This window comes from Monodelphis domestica, chromosome 1 (genome assembly GCF_027887165.1).
Source record: "Monodelphis domestica isolate mMonDom1 chromosome 1, mMonDom1.pri, whole genome shotgun sequence".
Taxonomy (NCBI): Eukaryota; Metazoa; Chordata; class Mammalia; order Didelphimorphia; family Didelphidae; genus Monodelphis; species Monodelphis domestica.
In genome coordinates, this window is record NC_077227.1 from 413,030,504 (window position 1) to 413,050,183 (window position 19,680).

A 19,680-nucleotide genomic window follows, 5' to 3' on the forward strand; every position below is an offset into this window, starting at 1 on the left:
GATACACTGTGGCACAATCAAATTTAATGGACTTCTCTACAAATAGCAATGCAAAGATCTAGGACAGTTCTGAAGGACTTATGAGAAAGAACACTATCCACATTCAGAGGAAGATCAGTGGAAGTACAAACACAGAGGAAAAACAACTGCTTGATCACATGGATCAATACGGATATTATTGGGGTTATAAACCCTAAATGATCACCCTAGTAAAAATATCAATAATATGGAAATAGGTCTTGACCAATGACACATGGAAAAACAAGTGGAATTGTGCTTCGGGTATGGGAGGGGGATGGGGGAGGGGAGGGAAAGAACATGATTTTTGTAATCCTGGAAAAATACTCTAAATTAATCAACTAAATAAAATTTAAAAGTCAATAAATAAATAAATATATAAGTAATGTAAAATTAAAATAATTCATCAATTACAATTATACATATAAAATCTAAATGTATGTAAATAATATAAATTTAAAAACTTAAATTTAATCATTATAATGATAATTATAAATTCCATTATAGATGCTTGTGGAATATAGAATTAGTTATTTGATTAGATAAGTAAACTTTTGACTTATATTGGAAGCAGTGTTTGTGAAGAAACATGAAAATAAATTTTCCAAAGCTGGTGCCAGATTTTGCTCATAATAGTAGGAATTTTCATAACATGACTTGAATTCACGTGGATTCTCATCTAAAGTAATCTTTAATCCTAGCTAGGTCTGAATTGAGAACTAGCTAAAGACTAGGGTTATTTTTACTGTGGCATCTGACTTTTTCCATGGGTTAGCAGCCAGGGCCAAAAGGGAGCAGCAACAAAAGGCCCTCCCACTCAAAAATGAAAATGTAGAGGGTTAAGGGTTCCCAGAGGTCCTTTCAGACTCCAACTGCCATAGTTATTGATTAGGGAAAAAACAATCTCCTCAGGGATGACTTTGACAGGCACATCCTCTAGGTTCCAGCACTCCTTTTAAACCCTTTCCCATATGGAAAAGAGTGTAGCCAGAAGGGTCTTGGCCTGACTTTCCCTGTTGCTTAACATGGCTTTCTTCCACTTTCTACTGATGGTCAGAGTGGTGTCTTTCCTGCTATGGCCTTGAGGAGGGAAAACAAAAACTCTTAGTATATGGATAACCTTCTGCCTAAAGATTCATATCTTATTGAAAACTCTCTCTTGAAAGTCAGAGGCCCAAGCCTGGGAACTTGCATGGCTCCCTATCCATTTTATTTTCTGTGTCCATGGTCCAACTCATCTCTGCCTGATGGAAAGGATTTTTTTTTTCAAAGAAGAATAGTGTCCAAGAGATTACCTGAGAATTGTTGTGCCTGTGGCAAGTAGAAAACAATAAGCATGGGGTAAATGGCATATAATATATCCAAAAGCATTGTTGGAAAGGATGGTGGTTGGGTAGGAAAAGGACAGTGAGTGGATTGCAACAGAACTTACTTGCTGACTTGCTAGCTCCTTTTAACAAATTATTTTTTGCTAGCTAGATGCTAGTCAGTTTTATATGTTGCAAAAAAAAATATTAAATTTCCAATGCTATCAGAGATACCCTTTAAATTTTATTAATTTGGTTCATAATCCTGATTGCCTCACTCTAGTTTTAGTTTTGTGTCCAAGACTAGGGAGCTTAGTTAACCTACTAGATGACAGAGTGAGAATTAAAAAAAAAAATCTTTCTGGGAAAGAACACTGGGCTAGAGATTTTAAATAAGATGGATTTTTAATAGGGATACATGTAAGGTCTTACACTTGGATTTTTAAAAGTCAACATCATAGGTATAAGCTGGGCAGTGATAAGATAAAATGAAGGCCATATTCAAAATGCAATTAGTTTAGTGTGAGAATCAGGAGCATAAACCAGATTCTATCATACGAACACTGATTCCATCTTGTGCTGCTACACGTATTCTCCATTTTGTTGTTTTTCTGTCATTCATCCAAGGCAAATGAGATCCAAAGTCATCTATTGTTTCATACATGCAGGTGGATGCAATTAATCAACAACTTTTCATTTTATAAAGGACACTAAAACCTGCTCATCTTCCTCCCAACTCAACAGAAACTTATTCTTTTCCCCTCCCAACTTGGAAAGCCCCTTATCTTTCCTCCAATTGCAAATTGTATTACCTAATTTTATATGCTGGCTTGTATCCTGGTTCATTGTTTTTCTTATAATGAATTGGACTAATTTGATTTGTGTGTATGTGTGTGTGTTTATCAATCTGCTTTACTCTGTTTTGAGGGTCTCTGGATTGAATGGAAGTCCACTGACCCATTTGTTCTGACTACTTAACCAATAAATCACTTATGCTTGAATTGTTTTCTCAGTTATTATTACTTACCTGTCATAGTAGAACATAGCTAGACAGTTTGGTGGTTGTACAGTAAGTTCAACATATCAATAGTATGATTTGGCACCTAAGAAAGAGTCATTCTGGTTCAGGCTGAATTTAAATATATATATATAGAGAGAGAGAGATAGTGTCCAAAGCTTTGGAGGTGAAAGTCCTCTCACAATTAGCCCTTGTTAGAGAACAGCTGGAGTATCGTGTTCAGTTCTGGGTAGGACAATTCAAAGAAGATTATCATTCAGAAAGAGCCTACAGAAGGGCAACTCAGATGATGAAGAGGCTCAAATTTATACTAGATGAGGTGTGTGTGTGTGTGTGTGTGTGTGTGTGTGTGTGTGTGTGTGTGTGTGTTTAAGAAATTAAAGTTGGGCTTGTAAAGAAAGGACTCGAGTAGTCATTTTAGCTCTTTCTACGATTTTGAAGGTCTGACATATAGAAGAGGGGTTAGACTAATTCTGCTTTGCCCCAGGAGGAATAACTAGGAGGAACATATGGAAGTTCTAAAGGTTTATATGTAGACTTGATGTCAGGCAAAATTTCCTGGTTAAAGCTCCTTAGAAGTAGAATGAACTTCCTCAGGAGGTTATATAGGTCTATTAGCACAAGATGGCTCTCCTTTCCTTAGAAAGTTTTCTTAATTCAAATATAAGCTGAATAGATGGCCTCTAAGGTCCCTTCCAACTTGCAGTGCCTACAACATTGTAGACATTTAAATTTTATTTATTGATTCTTTGATTTCTATGGTCCTTTTAATTCTATCATTGTTATATGTCTAACAGTCCAAGTGCAAATTGGTAAAGATGTAATATGTAGGCAGAGTGGGCACTCAGGGAGCTGCTCTGTTCCCCCTCTTCCCAGCGCCTGAGGACATTTTTGCATGCCCCACTTCTCTGTCTAGCCACCCAAAAGCAAACTTTGTCCCTCAGCTCTGTCTGGTAATGTGCTGTGATCAAAGGCAGCTTTAATTTGCACTCTGGGCACCCAAATTTGTTAAAGTTCACCAACTTGGTAGGCTATATGTTCCCATATTCTATGCTTTAAAGTCACTCCAAGTTCTGATGTCCTAAGGGCTAATGTTTTTTGGTTACTTTTGTCCTAGTTTTGCCACTAAGACCAAGGAACGGAAATACCTATTACTCACATGGAACTCCTCTGGATGACTTATATAGAAACCATATAAACAAATTTAACATGGAGGTAGATGAAAACAACCTTGGGACTTAGCATTTGTAACTGGTCAGAATCTTGTGTATTTCCAAAGTGAAAGCCAGCATCAAGTCAAAGCCAGGAAATTCTTGGACATGTGCTCTTGGGACCAAAGCATCATCTCTCCAGAGTGGGTTAAGGCTGAGGAAAACCAAAGTAGGAGCCATTCAGATTTTATTTGGTCTCCTGAAATCACACCCAATCATATTTCTTTTATGAACTTCTAGGACTTTGTTGTAGAAAAATGACAGGAAAGCCCATTTACTATGACTCTCAGAAGTTGGGCAGGTTGCACCTGTAGGTTATATTCTGCCAAATGCACTGACTTGGGCAAAGAAAAGCAAAAGACTTAAAGCATTAGTTCTCACCCACACTATATGCTGATTAGCCAAACCTAGCCAATTTGAGATCAACCAGGAATCAAGGCTCTAGGTCGAGAGTAGCAGAGAACTAGGCATGAGTATTTCCTCTGTAGAAATAGCAATCAGACTCATCAAGGAAAGAATGAAGAGGAGGACTTGGCTCTGTCCTTGGAAAGTGTTTGTATGGGAACATAAACATGGCAATATGTGTGCTATCAGGAGTAACTCCAGAGAAAATGAGGACACTTTAAATTTTCTTTCAATTGAGTTGCATTTTGTTGAGTTTTACTGAGTGACAAATAATCCATTTTTAGCTTTTATGTATCCCTGTGATCTTTTGTTCAAAGAATGAACATCACTCATTGTGTAGATGGCCTCTATTCAAGGGATTCTGGGAAAATTCATTTTTCAGTTGCTTTTTTCCTCCATGTCTAGAGACAAGGATTACTGAAGGCTACTGTCCTCTGGGGCCACTGCTTAAAAAATGGAATAGAGTTTTGGCAAACTCTTTTCATTAGCTTGTATGGATATATAAAGTAGCTCTACCAGAGGTCAAGAGCAGGGAAAATAGTAAACTCCAATAGGAAATATCTAATAAGATATTCATTTTCCAGGTTAAATTTTACCAAAAGAAAAATCCATATTAAATCTTTTTATAAATGCCATTTTTAGAAAAAAATATGTATATATGTTTTTCTCTCTGTACATTCATATATATCTAGATAGACTAATGCATTCTTACATGTCACTTTTTGTCCCCAGCACAGTAAACAGTGATCTTTGTGAAGGGAACATGTACAAGATCAAATGAGTCATTATTCCATAGATTTAAAAGCTGGAAAGGACCTTAGTGATCAGTCAGTATAATCACTTCATTTTTTTATATGAATAGACTGCTCCTAATCTACATATAGATATCACCCTTGAAGCCCTTATATTACAAGGGGAAGTTGGTGGTACAGTAAATACAATAGTGGGCCTGGAGTCAGGAAGATTCATCTTCTTCAGTTCAAATTTGGCCTCAGACATTTACTAGCTCTGTGACTCTGGGTATGTAAGTTAACTCTGTCTGCCTCTATTTCTTCATTTGTAAAATGACTTGGAGAAGGAAATAGCAAACCATTTTAGTATCTTTGCCAAGAAAACTGCAAATGGGGTTGTGAAGAATCAGCCATGACTAAAAAATAACTGCAACAACTTTGTAGCAAACTAGGATTTATACCCTTCTGCTGAACAAATGAAATCAGTAAAAGTCTAGAAGCCCCTTCTAAAATTTTAGCTTATGGTCTCACATTCTAAATCCATAGCCTCACTTTTGAAGCTTCCCATTTTCTATTTACATACCCTGTCTTCCCCCATATAGACATTTCTTTCTAGTGAGACTTTCTTTTTAATATCACCCTTGTTTGGTTTCTGCCCCTTGAGAAATGAGCCTTACAGTGCTGGTGATTAAATACAATTAATGAGGCTGGAGGGAGAAATCTCCTAGGAAAAAGGGATCATGTTCTAATTTGTGATCCAGAAGAGTCATAGTTATTCTGTTCTGAGTCAAGTCACAGGGACATCAAGACAAGCTAGAGTTCATGGGATAAAGAAATCCAAGGGCCAGGTGGGAACAGGAAGGAATTCATAGTGATAGTAAGCACGGAGAAGAATTCATCACAGCGTTTGTCAGAAGAAATATATTGTGGCAAGGAATAATAGGCATTAGTGAAGAGTTTATTTCTCTCATGCAACTTATATGCCTGTTCCAGTATTAGGATTATATTTAGAGATAGTCCAAATTGGAATGAGTTGCCTTTGGATGTCATCGATTTCCTTCAATGGAAGTGTAATGGCGCGAGGGAAATGGAGTCTCCCACTACTGAATTCAGGAACATATAGATGGAATGGAGTGAAGAGGTGGAGAGAGGGCATAGATTGGTTTCCTTTTCTCTTTCCTTGGTAAATCCCACTCTGGTTGCCTTCAGAATCACAGGTTACTGTTCCCTCAGAGTCTTGGTTGAAATAAAAGACAGGACAGAAAGCTTCTCCTTCTCTGAGGAGAGAAGTATAATTTTCTTCCCCCCAAACTCCAGGACTCTCTTCTTGGATACTATGAAGCAGGCACTTGATCTAGTAAACAGCTATTTATTCTAATGGGACACATAAAGGTAGGGCAAATGAGTTGGGGGATAAGGCAATAGAAAGGTGGGAAATAGAAAGTCCCTAAATAACAAATGGACCCCTTCTCTCCAAATCCTGCAGGGTCAGGCTTTGCCTGCCTGACTCTCTGGGGTCAATTGTGGGAGCTGTCTTAATTCCTAGCTGTCCTAGCTATGATATCAAATTCAAGGCTGTCTAGAGGGATTGAGAGGAAATCTTCTTGTGGTGAATGGCTTTCCGGCGAAGTCCTATTCACTCTGGTTTGTCTTCCACTGAATACTGGGGTCAGGATTCACAGGAGGATGCTCCAGGTTCAGAAGTTCACTCAGATCAACCTCCCTGGTGGGCTTCCCAAAAAGAACTGAGTTCTTCAGCTATTTGGATCTTCTTAGTACCCCTGTTCCTTCTCTGGAATTCCCTCCTTCCTGCCCTTCCCCCACTCAAGATGGTCTTCCAGCATGATGAGTATGCTTTCCTTTCTCACAGAAGTTTTCAAGCAAAATTTGGATGCCTACATGGCAAAGAATCTTATAGAAAGGATTCTTACCTCTGAGAGTTTTTGATCATGTATTTTTATTGATGATTATGTGCGAATCATACCCTGTCCTTGTTCTGTCACCTTGTTGTCTCCAAAGGATAAATGGCCTTCCCACTGTGCAACATACTCACACTTTTTTCAGTGTAAGTGCTCAGGCAGTTCATCTAATCCTTATCTATCTTGTCCTTCAAAACCCCATTCATGTCTGTCGTGCCATCCCCGATGATAAAGCCTTTTTTCAACTCACAGTGTTACCTCTTTTTACTAAACTCCTAGAACTCTGAGTATCCAAATCCCTCATTTGGTGCTTACCCTATCCTGATTCTTCGTAGGATTCTGGAATGACTCATGGCTATACATATTCCCTGATACAACCATCAGTTCCTTTTAAGCAGGTTCGTGTCTCATGATTTTGTATTCCCCGTAGAGTAGATATTCAGTAAATGCTTATTGATATGAATTTAAATGAATGAGGGTCAGTGAAGCACAAAACTGAATAAGACTTCAGAAGCTATATATTTCAGCCCATAATTAAGAGAGTAGCATTACAGCACCTATATATCGATGTAGATAGATTTATATAAGATCTATCTACCTATTTGTCTATAATATCATTCTATCTTCTATTTTGGTTCATATTTAAAAGCATCATTATAACATATATATCATCTATTTAGCCCATACTTAAGAAAATACCATTATACCTATATTTCTATATAGATTGATCTATATAACATCTCTATGTATAGCTCTATATATTAGCTATATATCATCTATTTGAGCTTTGATAGAGTACCATTTTAATATCCTCTAGTATTTTCTCCAGCCTTAGTTCTGGTGAGTGGAAAACCACTTTCTCCCAGAGCAATTCATAACACTACTGAATAGTACTAATTGTTGGGAAGCTTTTCACTCACACTGAGATAAATGATGTCTTTTTTTTTAATTTTCATTTTTTAAAAAAGTTCTGCTACTTATAAGTCTAATTTTTCTATATAGAATAATCCTTGAAATGTTCTAGCTCTAACATCCTGCATGCACAAAATCATCTAGATCCATGATGGTGAACCTATGGCACACATGACAAAGATGGCACACAGAGACCTCTTTGTGAGCATGCACCCCATCCCCCCACCCTCATAAAATTGCTTCCTTCTCCCTCTCCACCCTCTCCACCATGCCTCCTGGACCCTTTGGGCTTACTCCCTCCCCTGAGTGGAACTCTCAGCCCACTCCCCTTCCTTTCTCTCTTCCCTTTCTTGGACTAGGGAGGCAAGGGGGGTGGGGTATCCTTTTCTGCCACCAGGTCTGGCTCCATGCTCTAAAAGACCTCCATTTTCTTTCCTTTCTTCCCCACCAGCCACCAGTGTGTGGGGTAGAGGGGGAGGTAGCCCTGCCCCCAATGACTAACTGCACTACCTCTGTCCCCTACTTCTACCTGGTTGTGGCTTACAGCTCAATAGGCAGCCCCACTGGAAGAACAGTAGTCCTCTCATGGATGCATAATTGTTATGCAAATATAAGCAGCTGAAAAGGTCCCAACTTTGCATCTTTGCTACAGGTGCAGAGACCTCATAGAGGCTTCATTTGAGATGAACTCAACAAGGACATGCACCTCACATTGTAATAAGAATCCATCTAGCCTTCCTCCACCTTCCTGACTCTATTAGTCTTTGGCATTGGAATGAAGCCCAGCAGCTGCCCCTTTTCTTGGCTGCTGTTGTGACTCAGTTCTCAGTGAGGGTTGGGAGCCTGGCTCCTTACCTGAATGCAGGGGAAGGCATTCAGGCTCTAGGGGTGGGGGAAGTAAGGCAATGCACCCAGTCTGGGGGGGGTAGGGTACAGCATGAGTCTGGAGTGTGGGGCATGGCTATAAGGTTCACCATCCCTGACCTAAATCATCACACCATAGATTTAAAATGAAAAAGATCTTAAATGTCACCCAGTCCAACCCCTTCCTACATTCTCCATATCCACACCATTTTCTTCCCCCCTTTTCTCTCTCTTTGCCAGTCTCCTCCAGGTGAGACATTTCCAGTTTCTTCAAATAAATCCACATGTGGCATACTCCCCATTCCCTTCACCAATGGAGTCAATTTATTCTGAATGCAATCCAATTTGCTAATGTGTTTCATTGTGTCACTGATTCTTTTACAATATCCTACTTTCTTAGAAATCTGATAAAATTGGTAAAAGAGAAGAGTGATAAAGATGAATAATTGAGCTAATTAAATAAAACAGCATACTATTTTGCATCTTCTGTACTGTTTCTGAAAACATGGAACTATTTTTATTATAAAAGCTACCATGATTTTTAGACTCCTACTACTTTGCTTCAGTGAAGTTAGTTGTTTTGGGTGCTTTAAAAATAGGGCAAATTTCTTTAAAATATATGCCATCAAGGTGAAAAATCCCTATGCAGCAACCCATTCCCAGGAGCTGGCAAATTTCCAATTTATTTCATACAAAATTTAATATAATAAAATTCCCAGGAAAGGCCAAATTAAAATCAACTATTAAGAGACATGCAACAAGATTAGGACAGTGGCTGAAAGCCATTTTATGCTGATCAACATAGATATAGCTGAATTTAAACACTGTTTAAAAGACTGGCATTGGAAATAATAATAGGGCTAGTCTTTCATTCCTTGGATGGCTTAATGAATGGCAACATAATTATATATTGAATAGCCCATGCTCTTAAATCCTTATTCCAAGTGAGAAAATGACTTTCCTGGCATCAGACTCCTTAAACAAATACCACTGACTCAAATTGGGCTATAAATCTCTCTACTGACCTTGCTTGCAAGTTGGATAATTTCTTATTCTTCTAGACACCTACATATTACTGCTTTTTAAACTTTTAAAAACTGACCTAGAAACTCACATGACCAAGAAGCTTTTACAAAATAAAACTTTTACAGAAATCTCATTATGTAGAGGAATTTTTTTTTCCTCCGCAATGGCGATGAATTATAGACATTATTTTGATAATATAGAATAATATTTATAAGCTAAGTATGTACTAGTGGGGAATAAGGAACCAGAGTTTTGACAGGTATGATAGGGAGAGGGAACAGATATAGAGGAACACCAATTCTCCTTCCCCCCAGGCAGAGCTATCTGGATGATGGAATTTGATCTGACCAGAGCTGAAGGATAAGAGAAAATCCCCTTCAATCTTTTTCTTCTTTAGATGATTATATTTATGATCCCCCTATAGTACATTTAAGATGTCTGAGCTCTCAGTAAAGTGAAAACATCTATTTATTAGATAAGGGGATGGGCATAATAAATTAGGAAAGAGGAAATAGGAAATCCCTGAACTATCTCCTATAGCTTTCTTTAGGGGGTTGAGGCTCAAGTCTAGGGACTAAATCCCAGATAATCGTAATATCTTTGTAGGTTCAAGATGATGGTATTTCTTGGCACAGAGATATAATTTTCAAAGAATCTTCTGAAGGATAGGCTATTTCCTTCCCCAAAGGGAAAAGAGTCTCTATCCAATCACTCTAAGACAGATGATTAGGCTGAATCTTTTCTGTTGAAAATGAGGGATTGGTAGTTAAATATGCTCAGTAGAAAATGCTCCTTCCTCTTCTCAGTTCAAAAGGGAAGAAGTGCCCTCCAACTGATCAGCTCCTGTTTTTCTTAACTGGAGGTTCCATTCCCATCCCCCATTGTCAGCCAGCATTTCATCTCTTTTTTCCATGAGTTAACACTGCCATCCAGTCCTTGAATTACCTTCAATATTTCTCTCTTTCACAACTCCCCCTTTTTCTGTTTCTTTCACAACTATTACAGAGTACTCTACAGATTTTAAAATATTTCTTCATACATTATTTACTTTAAACTTCACAACAACTCTGTGAAGTAGGTTCTAGAGGCATTGTTATCCCCATTACAGGCAAATTCAGTGATTTTTCCATGGTTTCACACACATTTAGGATTTAAATTGATAGTCCTGTCTCCAAGTTCAGACCTCTTACCATTATTTCCTGTTGCCTTTCATAATAAAGTTTTCAAACATTCTTGAAAAGTAAGGGATTTTTCATGTTCTCCATATAACACAGATACATGAAATGATACTTGCAACAAAGGAAGTGGTAGCACTCTGATCAAGTCTAGAATTATCTGTTTCATTCTGGACACAGCATTTAAAGAGCTAGATCAACAAATGACACCTATCCTAAGGCAATAGATTCAGGTCCTAGTCTTAGGTATGATATTAATTGTATAATCTTGGGCTAATCTGTTTACTCTCTGCACCTCAGTTCCTTCATCTGCAAAATGAAAGGGCTAGACTAAATTAGTTTCAAAGACATATTCCAGCCATAGCTGTTTATGAGTCCATGGTTAGATGGTTACAAAATTGAAACTTTGTGGTTGGTGAATGCCATCTTTCTAAAAATACTACATTGAGGGATGAACTAACACAATGTGCACATTAATAAAAAATTAGAGATTTATAAATAAATAAGTAAATTAATTAAAAAAAGAAAACAATGAAAATAAAAACCTAGAGAAAAATATTAAAGAATTACAAAATAAAAGATATGGGAAAAGCACTAGATTTAAGAGCAAAAAGTGGTATTCTAATGTGGCATTCACTCTTCATTGTCTATTTGACCTTGGTTAAGATAATGTTCTTCTCTGTGTCTCATTCTTTACCTGTAAAATAAGAGGGGTTCTTTTTTTCTGCTTTCAGAGGACCCATGTTCTCAAACCCTATGGTCCCAGTTCCTTGCCTGGGGTACTTTTCACTGTATTTGTGAACATTTCACCAGACTTCTCAAATTCTCAGTTTAACCAGGGTGTTGCTCTGTGGGTTCAGATAAATACTTTTCTTCACTTCTTCTTAATGCAGAAACTCAAGAATTTATGTGTAACATTCTCCTGCTTTGTTAAATTCTCTTGATAATTAATGTAGCTTCTCTTCTGTGTCTGTGAATAGGAGGATGGCAAGTAATTACTAGTATATATTGAACACATTCCATTTTGTAGGATCTCTCATTTTTATTTGTTCATCATATCTCATCAGTCATAATTTGTGTAAATTTCTTTGTAATCTCTCTCTACACACAAACCAATTTTTCTTTATTTCTCTACGTTTCATCTCCTCCCCATTCCTTCTTTTCCTTATTTTCTTTTGCCTTTACCTTCTCTACCATACTGTCCCCTACCTGTTCACCTACTGATGCATGTTGACTATCTTGCCATCTTTCAATTCCTCAGTAAGCAAATTGACATTCCTTCTCTGATATCTTGCCTTTGCATTTTTCTTGGAGGTTCTAAAAGCATCTTTATCCTTCATTCATCCCTTCCTCTTTCTCTTTCCCCCTTCCTTTAAACTCAATCTCTTCCTCTCCATTTTCTTTTTCCATTTCCCTTCTCTCTTTCCTTTCACCCTTCTCTTCTTACTCTTTGACTTCTCTTTTAATCTTTCCTTCTCCTCTATTCTTTCTCCACATTGTGCACACACTGAGCAGGAAAAGATTTGGAAAGCCTTGCCCAGTCTTTTCATTTCTAGTAACTTAAGTCAATCAGTTGAATCATAGGTTCATAGGGAGAGTGTTCTAGATAGAGAAAAGATAAAGAGAATATCCTATCTGTCACTGAGGATAATTAACTCTAAAAAGATGATAATAAATTAAAAACCTTTGCTAACTGACCACTTCAGAAAGTTGTTGGCTGCCTCAGTTCACAAGAGAACAATTAATTTCCTGAAGTCTCAATAGTACCCCCAGGGTTCCTGAGAGTTACTGATAAGTCAAGTCAATGAAGATAGGCGATAGAGAGGAAACAGAAAGGAAATGCATTCTGTTCAATCAAGATCAAGCAGATGGGCTGAGAAGAATTGAAAATTATCAAAAATTATTTTAAAACAGCTGATTTCCAAACAGTTATGTCCTTGGGAATTTCATTGTATGGGAAGTCACTGAAGGAGTGGCTCATGTTGGATTGTTCCCACATGTTGGGTCAGAATCTGAAAATAGTGTAAGAGGAGAACAGGATAAAAGATCACAACCTCTTGTATCAGGAAAACCCCTGGAAAAGCTTCTTTTTAGACATGGCCTCAAATTCTGCTTAGCTAACCTTGGAGAAGCAGGAGAAAGAAGGGGTAAACACATGCACTCATAATGAGGAAAACCCCCTCATCCCAGGACTATTATGATTGTCTGAAATTTACAGAATTCCATGGGAACTCAAAACAAACCTTAGTCCAATACTATGCAATGAGTTCTCATCCTTTCTGATAGCATTCTGGGGTTGAAAGAACATCACAACTTTGAGAGTGGGCCCCTAGGCTCAAATCTGACTTTGTTACTTTTTAGCTGGGTGACTTAAGTCAAATTCCTTTCTCTTTTGTCCCACTGTGGCCAAATGAGCAATGAAGGACTAGGTCATCTACATTCCTAAAAAACAAATGAATGGAAAGTATTATGTATATCCTTAGTTATCTCATTCATCTCATTTTATCATATTCAGCTAGAAACAGTTTGAAGAGAAGTTGCTTTTTTGCTATTTCTTTTGCTATTTAGTATTCTTAGGTCCATAAGGTAGGTGGATGAAATAATAGGTTTTTGTAAATAAGTGAGAACATTGGAATGCCAGTAAGTCAACAAACAGTTTTTAGGCACCTACTATATGCCAAGTAGTGTACTAAGGGTATAAAAAGAGAGACAAAAAAAAACAAAAATCATAATTCCTGCTTTCAAGGATCTTATGATCTAATGGAAGAAACAACATGTGAACAATTACATACAAGCAAAAAATATATGTATACACACATACAAATATATATATTTATATGTATATATACACATATGGTTATAATTATACACACACACACATATATATATATGGAGAGAGAGAGAGAGTTGCTTAGTCCTCTTTTAGTCATGTCCACATCTTCATAATCCCCATAATCCCATTTGAAGTTTTCTTGGTAAAGATGTTAGTGTTTGACATTTCCTTCTCTAGATCTTTTCATGGATGAGGAAAATGGGTTAAGTGATTTGCCCAGGATCATATAACTAGTATCTGAGACAATATTTTAACTCAGGAAGATAAGTCCTCCTGAGTCCAGGCCTATCAGTGTCTCTCCTCTGTACTACCTAGATGCCAATATACAGAGATCTGAAAATTATCTGCATAGGGAGGATAATTTATCCAGCTGACAAGATCACCAAGCAAAATAGTATAGAATGATAAGAGAAGGCCCATGACAGTGCCTTGGGGTCACCCATATTTACCTTGATGAAGCTCCAACAAAGGAGCCTGAAGTGTGGCTGGATAGACACTCGGAGAACTCAGAGAAGACAGTGTTATGAAAGCCAAGATGAGGGACTATCACAGAAAAGAAGGTGATTAGTAGTGCCAAAAGCTGCAGAGAGGACAAGAAGAATTACAATTGAGAAAAGACAATTAGATTTGTTATTTAAGAGATCCTTGGAGAAAGCAGTTTGAGCTGGATGTTGAGACCAGGAAATAGACTTCAGAGACCTGAGAAGGGAGTGAGAAAAAAAGGAAAAGAAACACCTTCTGGAGATATAAACTCATTTTCTGTAGACTCACCATAAGCTTCTTTGGAACAATTTTAGTAATAGATATGATGACAAGGATGAAATGTGTCTTGCCCTGTTTGTATATTGTTTTGATTTTTCTGCTAAGGGCTTTTTATCCTTGTATTTTCATGACTGGAGTACAAAAATTGGGCTTGGAGATAATATTTTCTCAGCTGCATGGGTGAGAGCACATATAATTACAATATATCTCCATCCCATATAGCCAATTAGTATTTGTTAGTGTGTGAGGAGAGACTGTGCCTATGGCTATGACTAGACTTCTGCTATATCTTCCACCCCTTTGCCATATAACTCTGACCTCCACAGATCTATTTTCAACACTGTTACTTTCAGATCTATCCCAGCACTTTTTTGTCTTTTTTCCCTCTCTTTCTCTCAAATATGATGATTAATTTTTTTTTTTCCTACAGGCCGAGTCCAAAGATCTTACTTTGAGTAAGATAAAATCAAACCTATTAACTTATCCCCAGTTTGGAACACTGATACATTCTTGGTGGAGCTGTAAACTAATATGACCATTCTGAAGAGCAATTTGGAACCATGACCAAAGGGCCATAAAATGTGCATAAACTCTGTTTTGGCAATATGACTACTAGGTCTGTATCCCTCCCAAATAAATCAAAGGAAAGCAAAAAAAGACTTACGTGTACAAAAATACTTGTAATAGCTCTTTTTGTGATAGCAATGAATTGGAAACTGAAGGGATATTCATCAATTGTGTTATAGCTGAATAAGTTGTGATTTTAATGGAATGATGCTAATGAAATATGGAATACTATTGTGCCATTAGAAATGATGTATCATAAAAAATCTATATTTATATGAAGTCATAAAAGTAAAGTAAGCAGAACCAGAAGTACATTGTATACAGTGACAACAATAATCTATGATGATAAACTATGAATGATTTAACTATTATCAGCAATGAAAAAATTAAAAACAACTTCAATGGAAAAAGGCCATAGAATAGGTTATAGAATGTATGGGAAAAGTCTGAATAGAGGATTGAGTCAAATTTATAAGAATGAAAGTCATTTGCAGCATATCACTTTTCATTTTATTTTGTTCTTGAGTTTTTTCCTTATATGTAATATTTATCTAATTTCACAACATGACAAACATGGAAATATATGTTGCATGATAGCACATGTATAACCCTTATCATATTACCTACTGTCTCAGGGATGGGAGAAGGGAGAGGGTAGTGAATATAAATTGTAAAATGTCAAAAAATGATTATTAAAAATTGTGTCTACATATAATTGGCAATAAATATAATAAAATAATTTTATTAATATTATTTTATTTAATTTATTTCTAGACTTAATTTAATTTAGTTATTAATATTATTAATATTAAGGGGCATATTGAGGTCTGCAATGATTAGTGTTTTATAGGTGCTATACTTCACTTAGCTTTTCATAAAGGGATAGCATTTAGATGTTATGTCTTTTGGTAAATAAGTAAATATAGTCAATCCATAAAGAAACCTCTGTTCTAAATAGGAATCTGATAGGTGTGAGGTGGTACCTCAGAGTGTTTTGATTTGCATTCTTCTAATTAATAGTGATTTGGAGCTTTTTTTATATGACTAAAGATAGTTTTAACATCTTAATTTGAGAATTGCCTGTGGGTATCCTTTGAATATTTGTCAGTTGGTAAATGCTTTATATTCTTTTCCCTAATTTGATATTGGCATCAACATATTTTAAATCATGTATCCACTTTGACTTTAGCTTGGCATATGTTATATAGTTTTTGTTGATGTCTAGTTTTTGCCACACTGCCTTCCAGTTTTCCCTGAAATGTTTGTGGAATAGTGAGTTCTTCTTGCAAAAACTTGGATCTTAGGGTTTCTCAAACACAAGATTACTATGATAATTTACAATTGCATAATGAAAGCTTAGTCTCTTCTAGTGATCCATTAATCTATTTCTTAGCCAATGCCAAGATCATTTTAATGATTACCTTCCTTCATTTTTTTTTCATGAATTCCCTTGCTATTCTTGGCCTTTTGTTCTTTTAAGTAAATTTAATTAACTTTTTTCTATCTCTATGAAATACTTTATGGGTAATTTGATTGGCATGGCACTGAATAGGTAAATTAATTTAAATAGAATTATCTTTTTTATTATGTGGGTTTGGCCTACTGTGACAGAGGCTGGCACATAAGAAAAGTGGCAGGCTGAAGAGTGTGTAGAACTGATCACCTCAACTGGGGAAGGGCTGCAGGAGATTGGAGTATGGTAGGAAGAGAAGATTCTGGCTGGGAGAGGAGTTGGTCTCTTTCAGTGGGGAGAAGCGGAAGAGAGAAAGTTGAATAAGACTTTCTCCTGAGGGTTATCCACTTTTTCCTGTTTGTGACTGGAAATCCTTCCCCCCAACATTTCCCAATTGAAAAAGACTATTGAGGAGAAACCTGAGAAAGGCATTTTGAATCTCTGTCAAACTTTACCTCAGCTATTGTTGCCCTGGGTCTGAACTGTGGCTAAGGGGCCAAACCCAGGGTCAGCCAACCTGACTATCTCTCAGGGGGCTTAGGCTGCCAAAGCCTGAGTTCCCCCAAACTTGAGGAGGGAGGAAAAGGGTTTTAGATAGAGACAGGGACCCCCTATTTCCCACATTCCTCTATCATACTTTCCCTGCCAGTTATTCCTTTGTATTACCCTGATTGAATTAAGTTTTCCCCAAGCTGTGAATCAAGTGTGAGTGACCAAATCAAGGGGAAACCCTTTTGTCTCCAATGGTGGAGGGGGGGACAAGAGGGAGAAGAGCAAATTTGGGAGAGTAGCCATAACTAAGGAGGGAAGACAGAAGGGGGGGAAATATTCAAACCCCCTCTCCTCTTTCTGAGCGAAGGCTGTCTCCTCTGAACCCCACTTTGAGGAGGAGGGTCTCCACTCTTTTCCTCTCTCTCTATTCTGAAAGTCTGAACCCCTTGCTTTCAACACCAATGAGCAAGTAATGTTTTTTTTTTCCCCCAATTATTTAGATCTGACTTTATTTGTGTGAAGAGGCTTTTTTGGTTGTATTTATAGTTTCTGGGTTTGTCTTAGCAGGTAGACCCTCATGTATTTTATATTTTTTACCATTATTTTTAGTGGGATTTCATATGCTATCTCTTGCTGTTGAACTTTATTGGTAGTATAAATAAATGATTATGATTTAAAATATAGCCATTCCAGATCTCCTAGGTCAAGTTGCAGGAATTAATGAGCCTACAACCCAGTCACCTGGGAAAAAGGGTTGGTGGTCATGTGATTGGGGGGTGGGGGAAAAGGGAAAGCTGGAAAACAGAAAGGTTCAAATCTCCTTTGGGAAGCGACCATTTTCCAAAGTCGGGATCCATAAAGCTCACCGGAGGCTCTGTCTCTGACCTCCTTCTACAGAAGAGGCCCAGGACTTCCCTCTATTGAGGCAAGAGGGAATCCTTTACTGAGGGAAACCCAACTTCCTTTGGGGCGAAGACAACCTCGCCTAGACTCACAGCTGTGTAGGGGCTGGGGGGCTAATTCAGCTCCCACTGAACCCCTCCTCTCACTCCACGTTCCCCCTCCCCACCCCTCCACCCCATCAGCTCCTCACTACTATGTGATAGTGTCTAGCTAAAGTGGATGGCAAAAACTAAGGCCTGGCCCTTTAAGAGCCCTCATCGAGGGGCGGGGACTCTGGGCAGAAGCTGCATAGGTAGGTGAAGGAAGGAAGTGGGGTCTTAGGTGTAGCAGTCATGGCACAGGATGGAAAAGACAAGAGGGACTACAATCTGAATGAAGAGCAAAAGATAATCAAGGCCAAATACCCCCAGCCATCCTGAAGTATGAGTATCTGGATCACACAGCTGATATACAATTACATGCTTGGGGAGACCCGTTGGAAGAAGCATTTGAGCAGTGTGCATTGGCCATGTTTGCTTACATGACAGATACAGGAACTGTTGAACTGCTACAAACAGTTGAGGTGGAAGCAGAAGGAGATGACTTACAGTCTCTTCCCTTTCACTTTTTGGATGAATGGCTTTATAAACTTATTGCCAATGAATTCTTCATACCACAGGAAGTGAAAGTACTATCCATTGACCAAAGAAACTTCAAATTAAGATCAATTGGGTGGGGAGAAGAATTTTCTTTGAATAAGCTTCCTCAAGGAACAGAAGTCGCGGCAATAACATTCAGCAATGCAGGTCTATGATAAGGAGAATCCAGAAGTTTTTGTGATTATCGACATTTAAAACAATGAAAGGAAACTAGAAAAGAACTATTGTCTTCCTTCCCTGGAGGGAAAAATACAGTGTTTGACCTAAAAAAAAGGAGAGAAAAAAAATAAGGACAGATATGGACAACTAGCCTTCTTTATAAGAAACTGACAAAACTGGGGAACAGATATATACCATCCTCTCTCTTGGAGAACATGGAGAAAAAGTCAGGTGACAGTATGTTCCCCATTAATGAATTCTTGGCTAAAAGTGGTAAGAAACTTAATCTTTCCTACCCCAACTATTGACATTGAAGAATACTAGCCCTGTGGGCTTTTCTACATTTTCCGTTTTTGAAAATGGGTCATTGAGAAGATAGGTTTCAGTAAATTTTCCTTTTTATCCAATTTGTTAAGATAATTTTAATTTACACATATGAAACAATTAAATGATGAGCTGCTATGAGATGCTATGTCTCTTGTAATCCATCCGGGATTTTTACTTATTTTTTTTAATTACATGTAGAAAACAGTTTTTCACAATTATTACCTGACATTTTGTAATCCAGACTTCCTCTTTCCCTCTCTGCCACCTTCCTGAAATGGTAAATAGTCTTGACAAATCTGAAAACCCTAGCTACACAATAGGAAACAAACAGAATCTAACTAATTTGTAATAGGAAAAGGAAGAATGCAAAAGGGCTTTGCAATATGAACTTCCAAATGATTGATAGGGACATGTGAAGGAAAGTATTTCTGATCTGCTAGGAGCTGAAGGGAATGGCCCAAAAGAATTCTGAGGGCTTAGGTTGCCTAGGGGAGTAATTTTTGACTGCACCACGTGCTCCTGGCAGCCATCTTGGAGCAGCCATTTTAGGAAAACAGTTTTTTGAATTTTTGAAAATTGTAACAACCTGTTCAGTTTATGTATAAAGGACATTGTAATAACACTGTATTTAAATCTTCAATAATAATGGATGTAAACATGTCATCAGGCATGTTAAGAAATATGTTGTTTATGTTATGGGAATATATAATATATAATGTATATACCTTATGGTATATTTGTAAATTTCCCAAACTTTTGTCACTTTGTATTTGAATTGGAATGTATGAAACCTGTAATGTATATTAAGTTAATTGAAGTAATGGCCTATGTTCCCCTTACTCTAAATATATATATATATATATATATATATATATATATATATATATATATATATATATATATATATAGCCATTCCAAAACTAGGTAAATCTAACAAAAAATATCAATAAAGTATTTAAA

General features: G+C 37.2%; 1 pseudogene; it reads left to right on the forward strand.

Moving 5' to 3' along the window:
• Positions 1 to 17,898: 17,898 nt before the first annotated feature.
• Positions 17,899 to 19,158, forward strand: LOC100012568 (protein archease-like; annotated as a pseudogene).
• The last annotated feature ends 522 nt before the right edge of the window (positions 19,159 to 19,680 follow it).